Here is a 24,078-nt window from a genome sequence, read left to right on the forward strand (position 1 = left end):
CCCCTCGGCACTGAACCGATCAACTGAACCGGCTAAACCCTGGGACTTATGAGGTACCAACTAATAATTGCAAATTGCAATGCAACTAGGAAATATAGATTTATAAAGTTATTAACTTCGAATCTGATTCTGAAATAGTTTGTACCAAAGTCTTTATAAAGACCATAATGTAGCTAAAATATTATATCATACCTAGTTCATTGATCTTTAAGGTTTAGGGTAATTGTGTATCCAACACGGTGAAGTTATGGAATACATAAACGAACGTCTATTAGTTACACAAAGTATACAATACAATGATCCATTGGCCATCACAAGTCTATCTCATAAAGATTGCGAAACAATCAGGAAGAAACATCGAATACTTGTTGAAGGTGAAGATGTTCCACCCCCAATATGCAACTTTGAGGACATGCAATTTCCGGAACCTATTTTAGTCAAGTTAGCAGAGAAAGGCATTGTGCAGCCCACACCTGTTCAAGTCCAGGCTCTTCCTGTGATTTTATCAGGCAGGGATATGATCGGGATGGCATCGACAGGGTCTGGTAAGACATTGGCATTTGTGTTGCCAATGATCATGATGGCTATTCAAGAAGAATATGTGATGCCTTTTGTTGGTAGGGAAGGACCATTAGGTTTAGTAGTATGTCCATCTCGAGAGCTTGCTAAGAAAATATACGATGTTGTGGAGGAGTTTGTTGAATGTACGAGGGAGTATAATGATTATCCGGTTATAAGGTCGATGCTTTGCATTGGTGGTGTTGATATGAGGGCCCAACTGGAGATCTTGAAGAGAAGTGTTCATATTGTCGTAGCTACACCTGGCAGGTTGAGCGACATGTTAAGTAGAAATTTGATGAATCTTGATAATTGTCGATATTTGGTTCTGGATGAGACTGATAGAATGATGGATTTAGGGTTTGAGGATAACACAGGGAATTGATTGATTGCTTTAGGGATCGAAGGCAGACGATTTTATTTTCTGCTACTATGCCAAAGAAAATTCGAGATTTTGCAAGGTCTGAATTGGTTAAACCTGTTATTGTCAATGTTGGTACAGCAAGTCTCAATGTCATTCAGGAAGTAGAGTATGTGAAGCAAGAAGAAAAGTTTCCATGCCTTCTCAAAGGCCTTGAAAAGACTCCTCCCCCTGTTTTAGTATTTAGCGAGAGCCAGGCTGATGTCGATAAAATACACAAGTATTTGATTTCTAAAGGAGTTGAGGCTGTGTCAGTTCATGGTGGTAAAGGTAATGAAGAGAGACAACATGCAATATCCATTTTTAAAGCAGGCAAGAAAGATGTGTTGGTTGCCACTGCTGTGGTCTCAAAGAGTTTCGATTTTCCTAATATTCAACATGTGATCAATTTCGATATGCCAGAACAAATTGAGAAATATGTCTATAGGATTGGAAGATGTGGAGAAGCTGGAATTGCGACGACATTCATCACCAGGAGGCAGAGTGAAACAACTCTTCTCGATCTGAAGCAAGTCTTGGTAGAAGCTAAACAGAAGGTACCTCCTGTGCTAGCTGAGCTGAGTGATGAAACAGAAGTAGTAGCTTTTGGTAATGCAAATCAGTTTAAGGTCTGTGCAAATTGTGGTGAACTTAGTCATTGTATTCAAAATTGTCCTAAACTAGAGCGTCAGAATATTCAAGTTGGTGGCTACATATATGAGGGACAGTTTTGGGACAGAAGGCTTTAGAACGTAATTTTGAGGGTCATTGTTAAGTATCGACTAGCAATATAAATCATAATCTGTGTACCTAATTTTTTGGCATCTTATGCATATATATACTCCAAGTGAATGAGAAAGTATTGTTTCTGGTATTCTGTAGTTCTTAATAGTACTAATTTGCTGGCAATAGAAGTGTTTCTGTCTCTGTGTATGTCAGTGCCATCTTGCTTGGTTTCTAATAATAACAAAACCAAACTTAGTCAAAAACTTTGTATCACACAAGTACATACAATGCTTTCACATTTGAAAGTAACAAGTAACATCAACATACACACACAAGTAACAAGAGAAAATACATATAAACAGTAAAAGAATGTGACCAAGAGAAAAATACTTATAAACAGTTGAAGATGTGGCCAAGAGTAGTCATCCAAAAATTACAGCAAGAGGATTGCATATAAGAATCAATCACATCTGAACTAATCCAACAACTAAAACTATGATACTATGGTAGTATGTGAAGGTGACACTATGATATATTCACAACTCAAGCTATGTAGTATGGTGAATGTGACACTATGATATATTCAACAACTCAACTAATCCAAGAGCAGACACATCAATCATACAAGGGAACATGCTCTCTGTGTAGGTAGTGGCTTCAAACAGTCACAGTCTGCAATTTCCGGGATCTCCACGACCTTGAACTTGCCATCTTCACAGCTGTAAACCACTATATTAGATCCAATTCCAAACACAATGTCACGCTTCTCTGACATATAAAGCAGCGCAGGGGGGTGCACTCAAAGCCGGCATGCTTAGGCAACTTCGTCCACGAATCCTTGACACCGTATTCACTTTTGTATCCACAAATCAGCTCGGGTATCTTCATAGTTGCAGAATACACATAAGCTAGTCGAAGTGTACCTAACAACAAAGTGTGTTCGTATCATTGAGTAGATCATATATTGGTTGAAGACACACTCCAAATCGTTCTGATTTCAGATTAAATGAGACAATAATCGGAGAAGAAATTGTAGATTGAGTTGTTAACCAGTGGAGAGATCCAGTTTGTAAACTGACCAGGATAATCAAGAGGCCCATAAGGAATATTAGGAACTACCCCAAAGGGAAAAAGCCTCAACTTGCCTCATATTACCGGATTTTAAACCCAAAAACCCTAACATCAGTCTCATATGTGTTCAAACCTGAATTGTGGCAAAGGATTGTAAACAACCTTGAAATCCTTACTATAAGCATCCTCCCAAACCCGTAAACAAGATAAGCATCATTGCCGTACAACGTCAGGATCATATGTGGCAATTCCCTGAATTTTTCTGTACTTGGGTTCCACAAGATGTACAAATTCTTCATCAAAAACAAAACATACCAGGCCTTTGCAAGAACTTACTATTTCGATGCAGCGATGAGGTTTCTTTGGATAATCAAGATCGATAGAAACACAACGTATTATGATCAACCAATTCAGACAAAAGACATCTTCTCATTTCAAAATTTTCAAGATTGTTCTTGAAGGTAACAAGTAGTTGATGGTGATGGACCAGTAGAGGTTCTCATGCTTTTGGATTCATCATCGGATGGACCTTTAGAAACTTCTGCATTTAGATTGATAATCTGATGAACCTTTAGAACTATCCAACTTTTTGGATTCACCCTCTTCTTCTAAACACTCCTCTGTTATGTAGGGGGTGATTAATACGGGGTGGTCTCATTTATCTGCAAGAAACCTGCATAACTGATTCTTGATCCACTAATCTTATTAAACTCCGTGCTTTGAATTATGCTCCTGGTTTAAATCGGCCTGGGAGATTCAGGGAATTTTCATAGCATTCTCCACAAAGGTCGAATCCAGATGTTCCATTGCAGTCTCTGCAATGGTACCGGTTCCCAGTTACTGGCAACATCTGAATAATCAGAAAAATTCAAACATTAGTGGAATTCTTTTGAAAATGACAATGATTTATATTATAAATGTGGTCAAGGGATAAGGCATAGATAAATCAAAAGCCTACCCCACAGTGATCACACCCAGACTTATAATGCACAACAGGTCCGTCGCCAGTCACCCATGCTGGAAAGACAAGATTTGCACAGTGTACCGTAGCAACTTCATTCATTGTGCTTTTGAACTTCAGTGGTAGTCTGTGTAGAGATATCAAGTAAGGCAAATTGATGAGTATAAGTTGCAGTTGACCCCAAAACAAGTAGAGGAATAATGTATCATATCAGAAAGCATCATGTTACAATTGTGTGTACATAAGAAGAGTTCTAGAGAGTCAATATTTATAAAGATTTTTGGACATACCACGCTGACGAATGGTACTCCACAGTGAAGACAGTTTTCTTTCTTCGAATTCTCTCAGGAAGATGAAGCCTAATCAGATGTTCTAATGCAAAAGCATTTATTCACAAATCCATTTGGTTGCAGACATTCACAAACCGGACATTTATACAACTGATAGTGTATACACTCTTCACAGTGAACTGCAGTAAGTCAGATGATAGAGTAAACAAAGCATCCCCAGTTGAGTTTATGTACTTTAGATATGAGTTAGTCAATTACCGTGTCCACAGTTTAAGAACCACAGGTTGGTAGAGCAATCTATTACAGGATGCACACAGTAGGTGCTCGTCCAAGCTTCGCCCATATTTAATATGCCAAAGATGAGGGGAGAACTTGCCCTTTTTTCTTCTTCTTCTGAACGAAAACGAGAAACAGAACAAATCTAATACAATTTAAATCTAGTTTCCATAAAAAATGTAAATGCTGGAAATCTTTGACTGCCTTAAATGTCCTAGTTGGTATACAGGGAGTTCAAATTATTCAAAAATGAAAAAATTTAGAGCACCAAGCTACAACAATATACATCTTACTGTGTTAGCTACAGACAGTTTACGAAAACTAAAAATAGTAAGTGACACATAATAGAATCCGTGAAAGAAATGCTTGGTTACTGCTTAAAGGTAAACTGTTGGAGTCCAAGAACTTAGTCTATATGGATAAAGATGAAAATATATGTGCAAAACTAGAATATACCAAATTATCTCCTCTTATTGTGTTACCCGCATTTCTTTGACACCAGATGTTATTAGATCTTTTTCCAAGTCGTAACGAATGAAGCATAGTCGGTCTTAAGCTTTTATAAGTTATCTAGCATATACAGTGTTTGATTATTACTTCTCTCTGAAGTTCGTTTAGGACCTTTAGGCCTTCAGTATGTTAGTGGTAATACATCTACATCTTTTATTAGTAACAAGATGATGTACGTAATAAGATATATGCATTTCAGCTGTAAGTCAATCGTTATCTTATAACCGTATCCAACGAATTAAGTGTCTGATTCTGCATCTAAACAAAACATTTACACATACAAGCAAAACACTATTTGCAATTAATGACGATACAAGGGATCTTTTCACTTCTATCTTGTCGAATATGAAAATACAAGAGAAAATCCATATTCAGTTAATTATTTCTACCTTGTTTAATAAGGAAATCCCTCTATCCCATTTGTATGAGTATCACGATATAAATGGCAATTTTCTTATCAGAAAATCACCTTTTCATCTCTACCTAGTCGAGTATTAAAATTAAAAGTGGAGTACAAGCAAGCCAACTAAGATATAATGTCTTAATAAAATTCCTTTTCAATATAAGTCATCTACCAAATATTCATTTCAAGAATTTATACTCCCTATCAAACAATCCTAATTCTTTTGCTATCTTCGCTAGAATAGTTGAGTAACTTATTAAAAGGGGATGGAAATGAAGTAGTATATCATTATTCACATTCATCTCTTAGTAATGTTCAAGAACTAAAATAAAGTATCTAATAAAAGAATATGAGGTTAGTTAAAAATATAGGAACACCCTTATCGTGTCATGACTAAGAGGGCAAAACTGAAGAGCCCGGGTGAAAAAGGTGATTACTAACAAGAAGCCAGAATTGGGAACCAAGCCATGGAATTTTGAAAAAAAATATCACTAGTGCAACTAGCAGCACTAGTCATTAGGCTCACAAATTCAATAAATCTTTAAGGTCAGGTCACTGAACATCATGATCTTCTGAGAACACCAAAATCAAAAATGCTTTTAAAATCAAAACTACAAACTAAATAAAGGCAAACAAAAAGAGAAAAGAAAGTCAAGTTTTCTCGAACAGAGCTCATTACCTCTTAAAGAATGTAATCAAAATTAAAAATGAATAAATATAGATATATTAATGTAGTTTTTAATTACTGCAGCGTCATTAATTTACACTATAACCAGCATCATGCTCAAACATCTCCTGTGGCTAACAACCTTTACATGCAGCCAAAGGACATTGTAAATGCTGGAACAGTCAAAGGTCCTTGTCTCGGAGTTTGGACATTGAAATCCTAATTTATTTCCGCTTAATATTTCCAGGCAGGGCCTACGAAGAACTTAAGAAATACCTCTAAGAACCAAAAGAAAAAGGACTCCTCCAACTAGCCTTGCATATTGGTGCACAAGAATTGATTTTTACTTAGTAACAGATCCAATCTTAAAAAACCAACCATCAGTGTACGTGTATCGCAAAGTAACACATTTTAGGAGAGTGTAAATCACAACAAATCTTGCAGATATCCTAAGTACTATTCTAAGACTTGAACAGTCGCATCAAATTCCTTAATACATGAACAATTATACCATGACTAAAATTTGAAAACCAAGTAAATCCAGGTGGAAAATATATATATAGCAAGTGTTTAGTAACGCACCTTTGACTTGTAACTCTCTTCTTTTGTAGACAGCACGGTACAGGTCCAAAATCACAGAGTGAAGCATTTTACAGATTCTAGGGAAGTGGTCATATGTGTGCCGACACACGGGACAAGAAGATGTTGTGATTTCTCCCATTGATTTGTACACACACCAAAAGCATGACATATGGCCACATTCTGAAAATAGGGTGAAATAAATACATGTGTACTATAAAACAGTGAGCATTATGTAAAATTGTGGATTCACATTGACATACCTAACACAACTGGCTTATAGACAAGATCCCTACAAAAGAAAATAAAAAAAAGAAATATCTTTGAGACACATTAAAATGAAATACAATACAATTTAGGCAAGAACTACTTCAAAATGGTAAAAAACAATGATGGCCATTATTGAAGATTATCAAATTTCCTGCAGTTTTGAGTCAATCCAGGTTTCGTTTAGTTATGTAATACTTCATCTTCACACACCCTCCAAAATTACTCCAAAAACCAACAAGATTGCTCGTAAACATTAATAAAAAATTCTCCAGGATTACTCATAAACATTAATCAAAAACCAACAAGATTTCTCCTAAACATTAAACAAAACCAACAAGATTACTCGAAAACATTAATCCAAAAACCTCCAAGATTGCTCCTAAACATTAATAAAAAGTTCTCCAAGATTACTCATAAACATTAATAAAAAACCAACAAGATTACTCCTAAACACTAATCAAAACCCTCCAAGATTACTCATAAAACACCAATGAAAACCCTCCAAGATTACTCCAAAACAGTAAATTAAAACCCTCCAAGATACTCCTAAACACTGATCAAAACCTCACAGAGGAACAATATACAGAGGAACACTCACAGACAAACAAAATACATTGCAAACAATATACAGAGGAACACTCACAGACAAATGCAGCATTTGAACTCTTCATCATAATCTTCATTTCCACTTGAAGAATCTTGTTCTTGATCATCCCTCTTTTTTTCTTTATCTTCTATTTCCAGCATTTTGACAACTACGGTCTGAATCCAACAAGAAGTTGTCTTCTCTTGATACTTGAATTTCAAGTTAGATTTTCTAAATTCAGAATAACCCTCTTCTGTTGTGAGCTTCCTTTCAAAGAGCTTCTGTTTATATACTAAGATAGAGGCGTGTAACTTGTAAGAAACCGGAACCAATTTTTTCAAATTTATATTCGTTGATTATGGGCCTGTTTGGCAGCCCACCCCTAAATAATTTATAAGCTCATAATTTACGAGGATATAAAGTTGTGCACAGTTTTACTAAAAATCGGCCAAATAGTCGATTAATCGGAGTTCGAACGGTTGCGTCACAATTAATCGTTAATCAGGTAAAAGTATGGTTTTTAAAAAAAATGGTCAAAAAACATGTAGTTCGAAAAAATCGGTCGATTTGAGTCAAAAATCGGTCAAAGTTTGAATTAATAAAAAAAAGTTTTTTAAAATAATAATTAACATTTAGTATTTAATATTAATAATAACATATTAGTATATTGACTCTTTTACATACAGAAAGAACCATATATTCTTATATCGCTAAAAACTCTATACAAATCTCTAATTAAATTACTCTCAAATATCAACAAATAACTTGCTTGATTTATCCATTCATAATCTTAAGGTATTCTAAATTTATTCAATAATGATTACATCTTTCATATTTGTATTGTTTTGTCTCACCCTCGCTCAATTAATTTTAAATATTAAGGTTTGAACTAGTAGGTAATAATTTTCTAACTACCAAGTAATGACTATTAAGTTAATGAGTAGTAATTAATTAGTATAAACCACTTAAATATCAATTATGGAATAATGATAATGGTTTTTTTGTAAATCTTATCATTTAAACATCATTATTGAATTAATGAAATGTGGTTTTATTTTTGTAAATCTTATGAAATGTTAGTGACATTTAAGTAGAATTATCTATTATTTATTAAATAAATTGTTTCAGATTAATACTTTGATTAATCAATTTGATTAATCACCGATAGGGATGGCAAAATAATCCGATCTGATGGATACCCGATCTGAAACCCGAAATTTTGGATTTACCGAACCCGATTTTTTGGATTTGGAATTGGATATTAGGTATACTGATTTGATTCTTCATCTCTCTCTTTCCAATTTTCAATCTCTCTCTCTCTATTCTTCATCTCTCCCTTGTTCCTCTTTAATTCAGATTGATTTTTTTTTATCGCAGGTAACCCGTAGCCGCTACCTTTCGGGTGCGCACTGGGTAAACCCTACAGGCTCACGCAATACCTGTAAACCATGTGAACCAAGTTAAACCGCATTTAAGCGACAGGTTCTGGCTCATGAGACATAATCATAAATTCTCCTTCCGTGGGATTCGAACTTGTGACTAAGAGGATAATTATCCCCTCTTTAACGCGGATAATTATCCCCTCTTTAACCATTCGAGCCAACCCTTGCGGACATTCAGATTGATTTTTGTTGTAAGCAAGGTTGGATTTTGCTCTTTTTCTTCTCCTAAAGAATGATATGTGCTTATATGTGTGTATACTTGTATGTATACTTCGATTTTTAAAGAACCCATTCCGAGTTTAGTTCAAAATTTTGGATTATGCTTCGATTCTTGCTTCCTTGTTTTTCCAACACTATGATATGTACTTGTATATATATATATATATATATATATATATATATATATATATATATATTTATGGATGTATATATTACCCGGTTTTATGAAACCCATTTTGGGTCGGATTCGATTTTCTGAAAAATGGTTTGGGTTTTGATGAATTAATTTGTATTTGTGATGAAATGGATGAGTATTTTTTTGATTATATGTTTCGTAATTAAATAATGAAAGTGTTGATGTTAAATTCGGTTTTCCGAAATTGTAACTTGTATTTGTGAATAAAAGGTTCTAATTTGTGAGTATTGGAACCCAGTTGTATATATCAAGTCCGTTAAATGCTCGGTGATTCATTTATGGAATTGCTTAATTGAAATTGGAGGACATGGTTGGTTTTAATCGATTAAGGTGGATGTTTGTTGTTGGTGTTGTTGTTTGTGTCGACTTAAGATCGACTGAGAGCTAATAAAATAGGGGGAGTGCTGCTCAATTTTTCTAAAAATAAATGATATGATAAAATGATTTTAATATTAGAAACAAGAAACACACTTCTATATTAATTTATCTGATTATATTAAATTGTTTTCGAAAAATGATTTCTTTAGTCAAATTGACTTGACTTAGTTGGTATTAAATTATATTTAGATAATCTTTAATTGATTTAATTGATCGGTTAAAAGAGTTAACTGATTAATTTTATCGACTATGGATTTATTTAAATAGTAATTGACTCCAATTTAATTAAGTTATATTCAAATATTATTTTCTATACTTAACTCTGTTTTCTCAAGATAAATGTTTTCCAAAAAAATATTTTCAGATTATGATTGTGTATGACTGACGTGTCCGCATGCTATCAGCTAAGTGCTTGTATACATTTGTAGATTGGTATGTGTACGTGAAGTATATATATATATATATATATATATATATATATATATATAATACTCGTACATGTATTTTACGTAAATCGGATGGGTAGAATAGTGTTAGACGTTCAAGATGAACGATGATTGACTATGAGAATATTGAAATAGTGTCTTTATACGTGTAGATTCGGAAAGTGGGAACGCTCGGTTAGGAAAGGAAAGGCCCCACTAGGTGACGTGATAGTAGGTTCTGTGGTCAAGAAAGGAAGCGAGTGAGGCAAGTAACATTTCAACCCTTGCCTCCTATGTTGTGATTCGATGTTATGATTGAATACCTACTGTCACCCTTTTGATTAGCCTTGTGCAATGATACAACCTGTTTCTTTCCTTCCTTTTGGATTATTATTCCTTATTCCATTGCAAATTCTTTCAAGTTGATAATACCTTTGATTTTCTAGAATAATAATTGTTTTGGTATATGTTAGGTCACACACACTGTAGATGGGGGTGAATACAGTGTATAGCACAATCAAATCGAACTTTAATAACTCAAGTAACAGAAAATAAACTTTATTCAAAACAATAAACTTTGTTACAGTATGGAACTTTTCTCTCTCAGTGATGAACAAATATCACGAGAGCTGCTAGGGTTACAATGAATAATTTTCTCGATTATAATAACACTTATAATGTAAACCCTATGTCTATGTTTATATACTACACAATTACAAGATAATCTCTAATTGATATGGAATATAATTCTGCTTCCTAAAATATATCAATCAGATATCTTTTCTTCCAAGTATTCTATTCTTCATAGAATTCCTTCTTCATGCATATCTCTTCTTATGTTTGTCTCGATCTTCTCTTCCTGTGAATCAGATGCCTTCCTTATCTGAACGTTTCCTATAAGTCCTGATATTATCTTCTGATAAATATCTTCTGAACCTCAAGTACAGATGACTTAAGTCCTCACTTCAGTATAAGTGCCGATTTCAGTTAAGTACTGATTTTTTCTGTTTAAGTAAGATCTGTAAACTAAACATAAATCACATTAGTCATGACATTATCAAATATATCTAACAATCTCCCCCAACTTGTAAATTAGCATAATATACAAGTTTAACAAATATTTGATGATGTCAAAAATATTAAGTACAAATGCATGAGAATTTGACTAGATAACTACAACTTACAGTCCTTAAAGCTTTACCAATCTTTAACTTCCGATAACAACTTCAGTCTATATTCATATCAGAATTTAAGTAGTTGTAGATCTTGACTTGACTTCATTATCTGATCTCTCTGATGTCAGGAGTTGTTCTGAGATAGTTCTTCAACAAACATCTCTCAGCATATCTAAGTTCATCAATCATCCTCCTTTTAGCATCTTTAAGTTCTGCAGAATCTTCACCAGTTTGAAAGATTGCAGCCCTGAGATCATTAATTTTAGCTTTCTTTATGTCCTGATCTAGTCTGATCAAATATGCCTAGTCAGACTCAAGATTGAATTCTACAGCCCTATAACCCGGAAAGGTAGTTATAATCTTAGCAGAGTTGGGCTTCATCTCAACAATATCACCCTTGTGATCTCTGTATTTTGGAAGATATGTGTTGTCAGACTTAACAGAATAAAGCTTTTTATGTTTCTGAATTTGACTCTTCAAAAAGTTTGCAGCACTTTCTGTTATTTTGTCATTCACTTGAAGTAAGAATAATACATGTTCCAGTTCTTCAAAATACTTCAGTGGAATGGCATTTTCCCTTATATGATAAACCCTACCATCTGTCATGAAGTACAACAAGATGTGTTCTTTCAAGTAGGTATGGTAAACCATTTGTACAGATTATGGTTGATTCAATCTCTTAGGAGTTGCTCCAATACCTTGTTCACTTAAGGAAGTTGGATCATTGGTTGTGTTCTGTATTCTTCTTTCATCAGCACTTCCCAATCCAGTTTTATCTCTTGCTTCCTTTCCAGTAACCAATCTTGCTTCAAAACCACTTGCAGCAGTCTTCAAAGGTTGAGTCTGTTTGGCTTTAGTGAATCCTGGTAGGAGTATCTTTGAAGGTTTAACATGAGCAATGTCAGAGGTTTCCTTTGATTTATCTTCTGATATCAAGTTAACTTGAGCTATGTCAGAGGTTGTCTTAGAAACTTTTCTTGAAGTCAGAGCAAGATCAGCATCTTCATCAGTAATTTCTTCATTCACAGGAGGCACATAAACCTTGATAGGTTCACCAACTTTCTCTTTGCCCTTGGACCTTGGATCTATCTGCAGTTGTGATTTAGCTTTGGTTACTTCAGGATTTGTCCTTTCTTTTATCACAATGCCTTTGAGCTTTGGAAGTTTCTTTTTACCAGAAGCTTCAGATTTAGATTTGATTTTTTCTTATTTAAGTCTAGCTTCTTCTTCCATCAGACTCTCCAAGTCCATTCCTGGATTTTCCTTAAGAAATAACTGTCTTGACATTTCTTCATCAAGATCCAAAAGTTCATCAGAACTTATCCTTTTACCAGTAGCAGAAGTAATTCTTTTTCCAGCATCAGAACTTGTCCTGTGACTTGTAATTCCAGCTCTTCTTGATGAGAAACTTCTACCTTGACCATGACCTCCACCCATTCCAGAGTTTCCCTGGTCATCTTTTTCATCATCCTTCCCCTTCAGTGTCCAATATTCTGAAAATAAATTTCAAGTGTGAGAATGACCAAAATAGATCAATGCACCTCAGTTCATGGACTTTGCAGTTGCAGATCTATTCGACTATGCAATCTCTTCTTCACAATCTCACTTCAGGTTGGTATGAACTAGTGTACTGCTCAAGCAATCGTCATATTTATAACTCTCTAATCACTAGGCACAATCATATTGTTTAATATGTGCAGTGAGTTTTAGGAGTAAATCAAACTTCTTTCTACATTAGTGATTTCTTATTTCATGTAAAATCCTTTGAAATCAATATTGTACATCATCTCTCTCAAAAGATTAAATGTATAATTTTCATTCATTATAGATCTTAAGTACATTTTATCTCTCTATATTGCCCTATGTTCTGTGATACAGGTTCAGTCTCCAATGGCTTTCTTTCATTGACAGTCATGAGGTTGAAAACCCACAACGTCTATCCCAGACTGTAAAGACAAACACAGAAACAGAACCAACCAACACTCTCTTACCACTAAAAAGAAGTATGAGTGAGCGTGAGGGAGATAGTGCCTTAGTGCACCACAAAAGGAAGGTTCTGAAGTCAACCCAGTAGCTCTGTCTCCTACATAGGTGAGTAGTATTTAAACCGAGACAACTGCTAGCCCCCATACATCTTCTCAAAAAGATGTAATGGCTGAAAAGGCACAAAAACAGTTACTAGATTCATTCTCTCAACAGGGTGCGTCTATTGAATTTTGCCTGTCGGCCAAGGCATCCGATGTAGTGTCACCACTTCAAATATAAACAATTCTTGATGCACAAGGAAAGGTTACACACACAAAGGATGAGTTGACGGAAATAAGAGTTTCGACCATTTTAAGGTCAGATTCGATTGTTTAAGGTTCGTTAATGGACCAATTGCCTTTACAGGTGTTAGGAGAGGATACTGATCCAAAAGCCATATGTCAGTGGTCACTGTCTACCTCCCCAGGCTTAAATCCCCTGGATGCATCTGCGGATAGTGGATCTGACATAGGTGCAGATCGGCAACTTGTTGACAATGATTCAGATATTACCTGATGTGTCACAAGGAAATGTCTTCACAGACATTAAAAGGGAACTTTGATCTTTATGCTAAATTCGTTGGATCATTGTTTACCTTCCCATAATTCAAATCTGGAACCCTAAAAGGGAAACTAGCAACTTGTAGATTATGACTCAGATTCATCTGACGAGTTTAACAAGGATGGGGATTTGTGAACTCCCATTGCACCACCTGTGACCTCCTTAAGGATGGCTAAGGTGATTTTCCTTGCAGGTACAACTAAATGTTGGAGCTATGAGAGGAGTGATACACTTGTGAGAATGAGTGTAAACACGAGTGGAGAGAAGAGTGAAACACATGTGAGGTACACTAAACAGAATCACACACTCACAGTGAGGAAGAAAGAGAAACTACTTGTTATTTCTTTTCCAACCAAGTGAAATATGAGAACTCCTTCAGATGACGACATACATTCCTTCACTAAGGGGGGATAAAAGCTTAAGTAATAGTTTGGAGGATTCCTCAACTAAGGGGGAGAAATAGCAGGGAGGAAGAAAAAGATCCTACATGTACACTACACCACACCATTGTTGTTTGTAACTATGGATCCTATTGTACGGGAGAGGTGGTAAACACAAGGTGATTTTCTAGTAAAGGAAGAAGCTGTTAGGGGAGTACCATTGGTTTTTATCTGCGGATCCTATTGTACGGAAGAGGTGGTAAACGAAAGTGATCTTCTTTAATCAGTTGATTCTCATAGGGGGAGAAGCAAGACAGATATGCGCTTCTCAACAGGAAATGTGGTTGTACAAAAAAAGATGAAACTACTTGAAGATATGTTCAGTCTAGAGGAACATCTATTTGGAATCTGGAAAAGGTTAAATGTCATCCAGAACTTTTCTGCTATTTACTTTGCATTTCTGTTTATATCTTTTTCTTATTTGTTAGTTGAGTTATCCTCTAGGTATTTGTATGTTATTGTCTAACAAACAAATAGGGGGAGATTGTAAGCCATATGTCATAGCCTATTTGTATATTCGAGGATTCAACTCAACTCAAATAAGAATGTAATAAGTAAATAGTGGATCTACCGTCAAAGAGATCTCGCAAAGTAATATCTGTCAAAGGATTCAGAAACAAGGTTCATCTACAGACTTGAAGAATTAATTCACTGGAAGAAGTTCAAGAAATTGATCATACCTCAGTGATATAAATCAAGATTGTGGATTTAATCAAGTGACAGAGATCTCGTCAGGATATCAATTAATTACAGGGATTTAATCTGAAGAAAATCAATTATCAAAGTCAAGACATGAAGAAATGTCACGGAAGTTAGTCATTCATGAACCAGACAGTACATCGAGTGTCAACATTGAAGTGGTGGAATTGATTCATAATTCTCAGTGATTTTCAGAAGATTTTCAGAAGAATGGTTGCTGCTCAAGGTTAGTATTAATTCTCTATTAATTAATTAAGTCATATAATTTAATTAAGAAAATAAATTATATCTGCAAAGATTAATTTATTGATTAATTAAATTAATTGATTAATTAATTCAGAATTAATATTAAGAATTTTCAGAAGTTTAATTGGATTAAAAACAGTCTTAAATCAGCAAGACAATTGAAAATGAACTAGCATTACAATCTGGATTGTCCTACCGATTGTCATGCCAAGTCATTTCAATTGTCCTACCGAAAGTTCTACTGGGAAGGAGATTGTCTTGCTAGTTCATTTGATAGTCTTACCGAAAGTCTTGCTAGCTGTTGGGATTGTCTTGCTAGTTCAAAGGATAGTCTCACCGAAAGTCCTACCAGCTATGGGATTGTCATTCCAGTTCAGTCCATTCTGTTGATTGATTAAAAAGACAGAAGCAGCCATTCAACAAAAATATACATACAAAACAGAAGTCAAGAACACAGCAAAAAGAAAAGAAGCAGAAGCAATATTTCATTTTCTCTGCTAATTCAAGATCATCCATTTCTAGTTTGTAAAGTTAAATCCAATCAACTAAAAATCTTTCTCTTGTTCTTGTGTAACTATCTAGCGGATCAAAATCCCTAGAACTTAATCTCAAATTGCGTTTAGCATTTGAATCTTTTTATTACAAAAATAGAAAAAGTTCATGTCGAATTTATTCTAGATTTGTGATAATTAATTTGAGATTAATTCCTTGTAATCGATACAGTTGTTGTAACACCTTTCAAGTTTAATAATATTCTTATTTAACTTGAATTTTGTTTCACACTTTTATTCCGCATTTAATTCGATTATTCGGTACTGTTTGTATTCAACCCCCCTTCTACAAACACATTGGGACCTAACAATTGGTATCAGAGCCTTCTGATTAACGAACAAATCAAGATCCTAGACTTTTGTGATTTTTCAACTCCTTGAATTTTTATTTATTCAAAAATTCATAATGACTTCACAAAAAGTTGGAACCGTTAAAATTCCACTATTTGATAAAGGAAATTATATCATGTGGAAGAAGAAGATGCTCTTGTTTTTACAAGTTGCAAATCCCAAATATCTGAACTTGTTAAAGAAGGGTCCAACAACTCCAATGGTTATTGAACCAGAGGTGATAGTAGATGATGTTGTGATTACCAAAGCTAGAACCTGTCCAAAAGAGCCTGAGGATTTTTCTCCTGCTGAAAAAGAAGAAGCCTCCTTGGATGCCAGCCTTCAGTTAATTTTAGTTGATTCCCTCGATCCCTTGATGAACAGACATGTGATGAACTGTAAAAATTCCAAACACATCTGGGAAACTATTGAGGTGATTAATGAAGGTACAGAGGAAGTTAGGGAGAATAAGTTGGAGATCCTAACCTCTGAGTATGAACATTTTAAATCAAATCCAGGAGAAGGAATTACTGAAGTGTTTGAGAGGTACAATGCGTTGATCAACAACCTAAACATAAATGGGAAATATTATTCAATCAGGGAGGTCAACAAAAAGTTCCTTTTAACACTGCCAACTCATCTTGAACATAGAATCACTGCCATTAGAGAAGCTAGAGATCTTAGTGAGATTTCTTTGGATAGACTCTATGGTGTGTTGAAAACCTATGAGTTGGAGTAGATTCAGCAAAAGGAAGTCTACGGGAAAGATAGAATGGTCAGCACATCTACTGCTCTTGTAGCTGAAGGTCAACAACAACAACAATCTCAACAGTCGGAGAGAATGGTACAGTTTTCCAAGGCTGAGGAAAATGTGATAGTAGCAGAATATGATCCTCCTACTACAAATCAATCCAGTGATGATTTTTATTCCTTGGAAGAGCTGGAGCAATTGGAAGATGAGTCAATGGCCCAAATTGTCAAGAGATTCTCCAATGTCAAATTCAAGAGAAATCCCAAGTTCAAGTACAAGTCCAACTACAACAGATTCCAGACAGGTGGATCTTCATCCTCTAACACCAGTAGTGGTGGATATAAAACAGGGATGGTTGATCGGATCACCATTAGATGCTATAACTACAATGAGTTGGGACACTTTGCCACAGAATGCAGGAAACCAAAGCAAGTAAGGAAGAACTCTTATGATTCAAATCAGAAGAGTAACTCTGAAAGGGCTTACCTGGCAAAGGGAAGAAGCTGGGATGATACTGATAGTGAAGATGAAGAAGATGAAAATCTTGCTCTTATGGCTATTGATGGAAAAGCTTCATCGTCAAGAAAAGAGGTAAAATATACTGATGCTGAATTAGTTTATCATCTAGGAGGTAACTTAGATTGTGCTCGTCGTGATAATGAACTGTTAAGTTTACAGATCAAAGACCTTGAGAAAGAGGTCAATGAATTAAGACTTGTGCACATTAATCAAGAAAAGTTAAAAGAACAAATATCTTTTCTAGAGAATAGAGTTGACTGTTATAGAAAACTCGAAACTATTCTCAAAGACAAGATCACCGGTCTTGAGACTAAGGTTAGAGCCTACTTCAATTCTTGTTTGAAGGCTAAAGAGTTCTACAGTAAGCAAGCTGTTAATCAAACACCTGGAATAGGTTATGATTACAATGTTGCTATTGGAGAATTAGGCATAAACTCCCCTCCTCATGTCTGTGCTAAAAGGAGGGAAGTACCACATGTGCTTAAGGGTGTTGATGAACCCCTCTATAAAGCATCAATTGCTGAACCATTTGATGCGACCTCTTCTGTTATTCAAGAAGAAATACGTGTTGAAGATCGCGCTAATGAGAAGGTTGTTTCCAAGTCGAGTGTGTCGAAAGTTCCAGTCAAAGTTGTGAAAGCAACTGAGACTAATTCAGACACACATGAGTTGGATAACAAAAATGCCATGTCTACCATACATAAATTGCCTGCTGTTAATATCTCTCATAAAGCATGTGGTGTTTCTAATTGTATGTCTTGTGCTTTTAATATGATGTATGCTTATTTTAATGGTAAGCATGTTTCTAATGATAAGACTACTCCTCGTCAGCATGTGAATAACAAGAAGCATGATAGGTCTAAGACTGCTAGTCCTTCTAAGGCTAGAAAGGAGACATTTGTGCCTAAGCCTAAACAGAAATTTGTTAAGGCTGTTTATAAGGTCAAATGTTCAGTCATTGAGAAAGTTGAGACCATTAAAGTTAAAAATGTTGTTTTGCATGACAAAGGACAATTCTACAAGTATGCCGGGCCCAACCAAGTTTGGGTTCCGAAGAAGGTCTAATTCATTTGTAGTGCAGGGCATTAAACAGGTGTAACCGGTAGTGTGGATTCTTGACAGTGGATCATCAAGACATATGACCGGAGATAGAGCCCTGCTATCAAATGTGGTTGAGAAAGCTGGCCCCCTGGTTACCTTTGGAGATAACAGCAAAGATTTATCTGAGGGATATGGCTGTTTGCAAGCTGGATATGTTATCAGTGAAATTTTGTATATTGTGTTAGGTTATTATCAGGAAGCAGTATCTAACATATAGCACCAGTGACGAGACTTGAGAATATTACGACATATCAGGCACCTGATGCACATTACACTTGGAATTGGACTCTAGTAAGATGTGTACAAGTGTACTCCTGGTTGGTGAGTCAAAAGAGGAAGTCAATGCACCTCAGTTCATGGACTTTGCAGTTGCAGATCTATTGGACTATGCAATCTCTTCTTCACAATCTCACTTCAGGTTGGTATGAACTAGTGTACTGCTCAAGCAATCGTCATATTTATAACTCTCTAATCACTAGGCACAATCATATTGTTTAATATGTGCAGTGAGTTTTAGGAGTAAATCAAACTTCTTTCTACATTGGTAATTTCTTATTTCATGTAAAATCCTTTGAAATCAATATTGTACATCATCTCTCTCAAAAGATTAAATGTATAATTTTCATTCATTATAGATCTTAAGTACATTTTGTCTCTCTATATTGCCCTATGTTCTGTGATACAGGTTCAGTCTCCAATGGCTTTCTTTCATTGACAGTCATGAGGTTGAAAACCCACAACGTCTATCCCAGACTGTAAAGACAAACACAGAAACAAAACCAACCAACATTCTCTTAACACTAAAAAGAAGTATGAGTGAGCGTGAGGGAGATAGTGCCTTAGTGCACCACATAAGGAAGGTTCTGAAGTCAACCCAGTAGCTCTGTCTCCTACATAGGTGAGTAGTATTTAAACCGAGATAACTGCTAGCCCTCATACATCTTCTCAAAAAGATGTAATGGCTGAAAAGGCACAAAAATAGTTACTAGATTCATTCTCTCAACAGGGTGCGTCTATTGAATTTTGCCTGTCAGCCAAGGCATCCGATGTAGTGTCACCACTTCAAATATAAACAATTCTTGATGCACAAGGAAAGGTTACACACACAAAGGATGAGTTGACGGAAACAAGAGTTTCGACCATTTTAAGGTCAGATTCGATTGTTTAAGGTTCGTTAATGGACCAATTGCCTTTACAGGTGTTAGGAGAGGATACTGATCCAAAAGCCATATGTCAGTGGTCAGTGTCTACCTCCCCAGGCTTAAATCCCCTGGATGCATCTGCGGATAGTGGATCTGACATAGGTGCAGATCGACAACTTGTTGACAATGATTCAGATATTACCTGATGAGTCACAAGGAAATGTCTTTACAGACATTAAAAGGGAACTTTGATCTCTATGCTAAATTCGTTGGATCATTGTTTACCTTCCCAGAATTCAAATCTGGAACCCTAAAAGGGAAACTAGCAACTTGTAGATTATGACTCAGATTCATCTGACGAGTTTAACAAGGATGGGGATTTGCGAACTCCCATTGCACCACCTGTGACCTCCTTAAGGATGGCTAAGGTGATTTTCCTTGCAGGTACAGCTGAATGTTGGAGCTATGAGAGGAGTGATACACTTGTGAGAATGAGTGTAAACACGAGTGGAGAGAAGAGTGAAACATATGTGAGGTACACTAAATAGAATCACACACTCACAGTGAGGAAGAAAGAGAAACTACTTGTTATTTCTTTTCCAACCAAGTGAAATATGAGAACTCCTTCAGACGATGACATACATTCCTTCACTAAGGGGGAGATAAAAGCTTAAGTAATAGTTTGGAGGATTCCTCAACTAAGGGGGAGAAATAGCAGGGAGGAAGAAAAAGATCCTACATGTACACTACACCACACCATTGTTGTTTGTAACTACGGATCCTATTGTACGGGAGAGGTGGTAAACACAAGGTGATTTTCTAGTAAGGGAAGAAGCTGTTAGGGGAGTACCATTGGTTTTTATCTGCGGATCCTATTGTACGGGAGAGGTGGTAAACGAAGGTGATCTTCTTTAATCAGTTGATTCTCATAGGGGGAGAAGCAAGACATATATGCGCTTCTCAACAGGAAATGTGGTTGTACAAAAGAAGATGAAACTACTTGAAGATATGTTCAGTCTAGAGGAACATCTATTTGGAATCTGGAAAAGGTTAAATGTCATCCAGAACTTTTCTGCTATTTACTTTGCATTTCTGTTTATACCTTTTTCTTATTTGTTAGTTGAGTTATCCTCTAGGTATTTGTGTGTTATTGTCTAACAAACAAATAGGGGGAGATTGTAAGGCATATGTCATAGCCTATTTGTATATTCGAGGATTCAACTCAACTCAAATAAGAATGTAATAAGTAAATAGTGGATCTACCGTCAAAGAGATCTCGCAAAGTAATATCTGTCAAAGGATTCAGAAACAAGGTTCATCTACAGACTTGAGGAATTAATTCACTGGAAGAAGTTCAAGAAATTGATCATGCCTCAGTGATATAAATCAAGATTGTGGATTTAATCAAGTGACAGAGATCTCGTCAGGGTATCGATTAATTACAGGGATTTAATCTGAAGAAAATCAATTATCAAAGTCAAGACATGAAGAAACGTCACGGAAGTTAGTCATTCATGAACCAGACAGTACATCGAGTGTCAACATTGAAGTGGTGGAATTGATTCATAATTCTCAGTGATTTTCAGAAGATTTTCAGAAGAATGGTTGCTGCTCAAGGTTAGTATTAATTCTCTATTAATTAATTAAGTCATATAATTTAATTAAGAAAATAAATTATATCTGCAAAGATTAATATATTAATTAATTGAATTAATTGATTAATTAATTCAGAATTAATATTAAGAATTTTCAGAAGTTTAATTGGATTAAAAACAGTCTTAAATCAGCAAGACAATTGAAAATGAACTAGCATGACAATCTGGATTGTCATACCGATTGTCATGCCAAGTCATTTCAATTGTCCTACTGAAAGTTCTACTAGGAAGGAGATTGTCTTGCTAGTTCATTTGATAGTCCTACCGAAAGTCTTGCTAGCTGTTGGGATTGTCTTGCTAGTTCAAAGGATAGTCTCACCGAAAGTCCTACCAGCTATGGGATTGTCATTCCAGTTCAGTCCATTCTGTTGATTGATTAAAAAGACAGAAGCAGCCATTCAACAAAAATATACATACAAAACAGAAGTCAAGAACACAGCAAAAAGAAAAGAAGCAGAAGCAATATTTCATTTTCTCTGCTAATTCAAGATCATCCATTTCTAGTTTGTAAAGTTAAATCCAATCAACTAGAAATCTTTCTCTTGTTCTTGTGTAACTATCTAGCGGATCAAAATCCCTAGAACTTAATCTCAAATTGCGTTTAGCATTTGAATCTTTTTATTATAAAAATAGAAAAAGTTCATGTCGAATTTATTCTAGATTTGTGATAATTAATTTGAGATTAATTCCTTATAATCGATACAGTTGTTGTAACACCTTTCAAGTTTAATAATATTCTTATTTAACTTGAATTTTGTTTCACACTTTTATTCCGCATTTAATTCGATTATTCGGTACTGTTTATATTCAACCCCCCTTCTACAAACACATTGGGACCTAACAATTGGTATCAAAGCCTTCTGATTAACGAACAAATCAAGATCCTAGACTTTTATGATTTTTCAACTCCTTGAATTTTTATTTATTCAAAAATTCATAATGACTTCACAAAAAGTTGGAACCGTTAAAATTCCACTATTTGATAAAGGAAATTATATCATGTGGAAGAAGAAGATGCTCTTGTTTTTACAAGTTGCAAATCCCAAATATCTGAACTTGTTAAAGAAGGGTCCAACAACTCTAATGGTTATTGAACCAGAGGTGATAGTAGATGATGTTGTGATTACCAAAGCTAGAACCTATCCATAAGAGCCTGAGGATTTTTCTCCTGCTGAAAAAGAAGAAGCCTCCTTGGATGCCAGCCTTCAGTTAATTTTAGTTGATTCCCTCGATCCCTTGATGAACAGACATGTGATGAACTGTAAAAATTCCAAACACATCTGGGAAACTATTGAGGTGATTAATGAAGGTACAAAGGAAGTTAGGGAGAACAAGTTGGAGATCCTAACCTCTGAGTATTAACATTTTAAATCAAATCCAGGAGAAGGAATTACTGAAGTGTTTGAGAGGTACAATGCGTTGATCAACAACCTAAACATAGATGGGAAATATTATTCAATCAGGGAGGTCAACAAAAATTTCCTTTTAACACTGTCAACTCATCTTGAACATAGAATCACTGCCATTAGAGAAGCTAGAGATCTTAGTGAGATTTCTTTGGATAGACTCTATGGTGTGTTGAAAACCTATGAGTTGGAGTAGATTCAGCAAAAGGAAGTTTACGGGAAAGATAGAATGGTCAGCACATCTACTGCTCTTGTAGCTGAAGGTCAACAACAACAACAATCTCAACAGTCGGAGAGAATGGTACAGTTTTCCAAGACTGAGGAAAATGTGATAGTAGCAAAATATGATCCTCCTACTACAAATCAATCAAGTGATGATTTTTATTCCGTGGAAGAGCTGGAGCAATTGGAAGATGAGTCAATGGCCCAAATTGTCAAGAGATTCTCCAATGTCACAACAAATCTTGCAGATATCCTAAGTACTATTCTAAGACTTGAACAGTCGCATCAAATTCCTTAATACATGAACAATTATACCATGACTAAAATTTGAAAACCAAGTAAATCCAGGTGGAATATATATATATAGCAAGTGTTTAGTAACGTACCTTTGACTTGTAACTCTCTTCTTTTGTAGACAGCAGGGTACATGTCCAAAATCACAGAGTGAAGCATTTTACAGATTCTAGGGAAGTAAGTGGTCATATGTGTGCCGACACACGGGACAAGAAGATGTTGTGATTTCTCCCATTGATTTGTACACACACCAAAAGCATGACATATGGCCACATTCTGAAAATAGGGTGAAATAAATACAGGTGTACTATAAAACAGTGAGCATTATGTGAAATTGTGGATTCACATTGACATACCTAACACAACTGGCTTATAGACAAGATCCCTACAAAATAAAAAAAAAAGAAATATCTTTGAGACACATTAAAATGAAATACAATACAATTTTGGAAAGAACTACTTCAAAATGGTAAAAAACAATGATGGCCATTATTGAAGATTATAAAATTTCCTGCAGTTTTGAGTCAATCCAGGTTTCGTTTAGTTATGTAATACTTCATCTTCACACACCCTCCAAAATTACTCCAAAAACCAACAAGATTGCTCGTAAACATTAATAAAAAATTCTCCAGGATTACTCATAAACATTAATCAAAAACCAACAAGATTTCTCCTAAACATTAAACAAAACCAACAAGATTACTCAAAAACATTAATCCAAAAACCTCCAAGATTGCTCCTAAACATTAATAAAAAGTTCTCCAAGATTACTCGTAAACATTAATAAAAAACCAACAAGACTACTCCTAAACACTAATCAAAACCCTCCAAGATTACTCATAAAACACCAATGAAAACCCTCCAAGATTACTCCTAAACTAGTCAAAACCTCAAGATACTTTTGATTATATCCCAAGAAAAATACAATAATTATGAAACAAAATACATTGCAAACAATATACAGTGGAACACTCACAGACAAATGCAACATTTGAACTCTTCAT

At 35.2% G+C, this 24,078-nt stretch overlaps 1 long non-coding RNA gene and 1 pseudogene across 1 annotated transcript; one reads left to right on the forward strand and one right to left on the reverse strand.

Annotated features, from left to right (window-relative positions):
• The first annotated feature begins 247 nt into the window (after positions 1-247).
• Positions 248-1,719, forward strand: LOC141701060 (DEAD-box ATP-dependent RNA helicase 35-like; annotated as a pseudogene).
• A 4,527-nt stretch (positions 1,720-6,246) lies between these two features.
• On the reverse strand, positions 6,247-7,582 carry LOC141701058 (uncharacterized). The gene is made up of 3 exons (XR_012566642.1): positions 7,355-7,582; positions 6,705-6,733; positions 6,247-6,624 (listed from the first exon to the last, which is right to left on the reverse strand). It is a non-coding gene; the product is annotated as an uncharacterized LOC141701058 (long non-coding RNA).
• Between the last annotated feature and the right edge of the window lie 16,496 nt (positions 7,583-24,078).

This window comes from Apium graveolens, unplaced genomic scaffold, assembly GCF_009905375.1.
Source record: "Apium graveolens cultivar Ventura unplaced genomic scaffold, ASM990537v1 ctg328, whole genome shotgun sequence".
NCBI classification, from domain to species: domain Eukaryota; kingdom Viridiplantae; phylum Streptophyta; class Magnoliopsida; order Apiales; family Apiaceae; genus Apium; species Apium graveolens.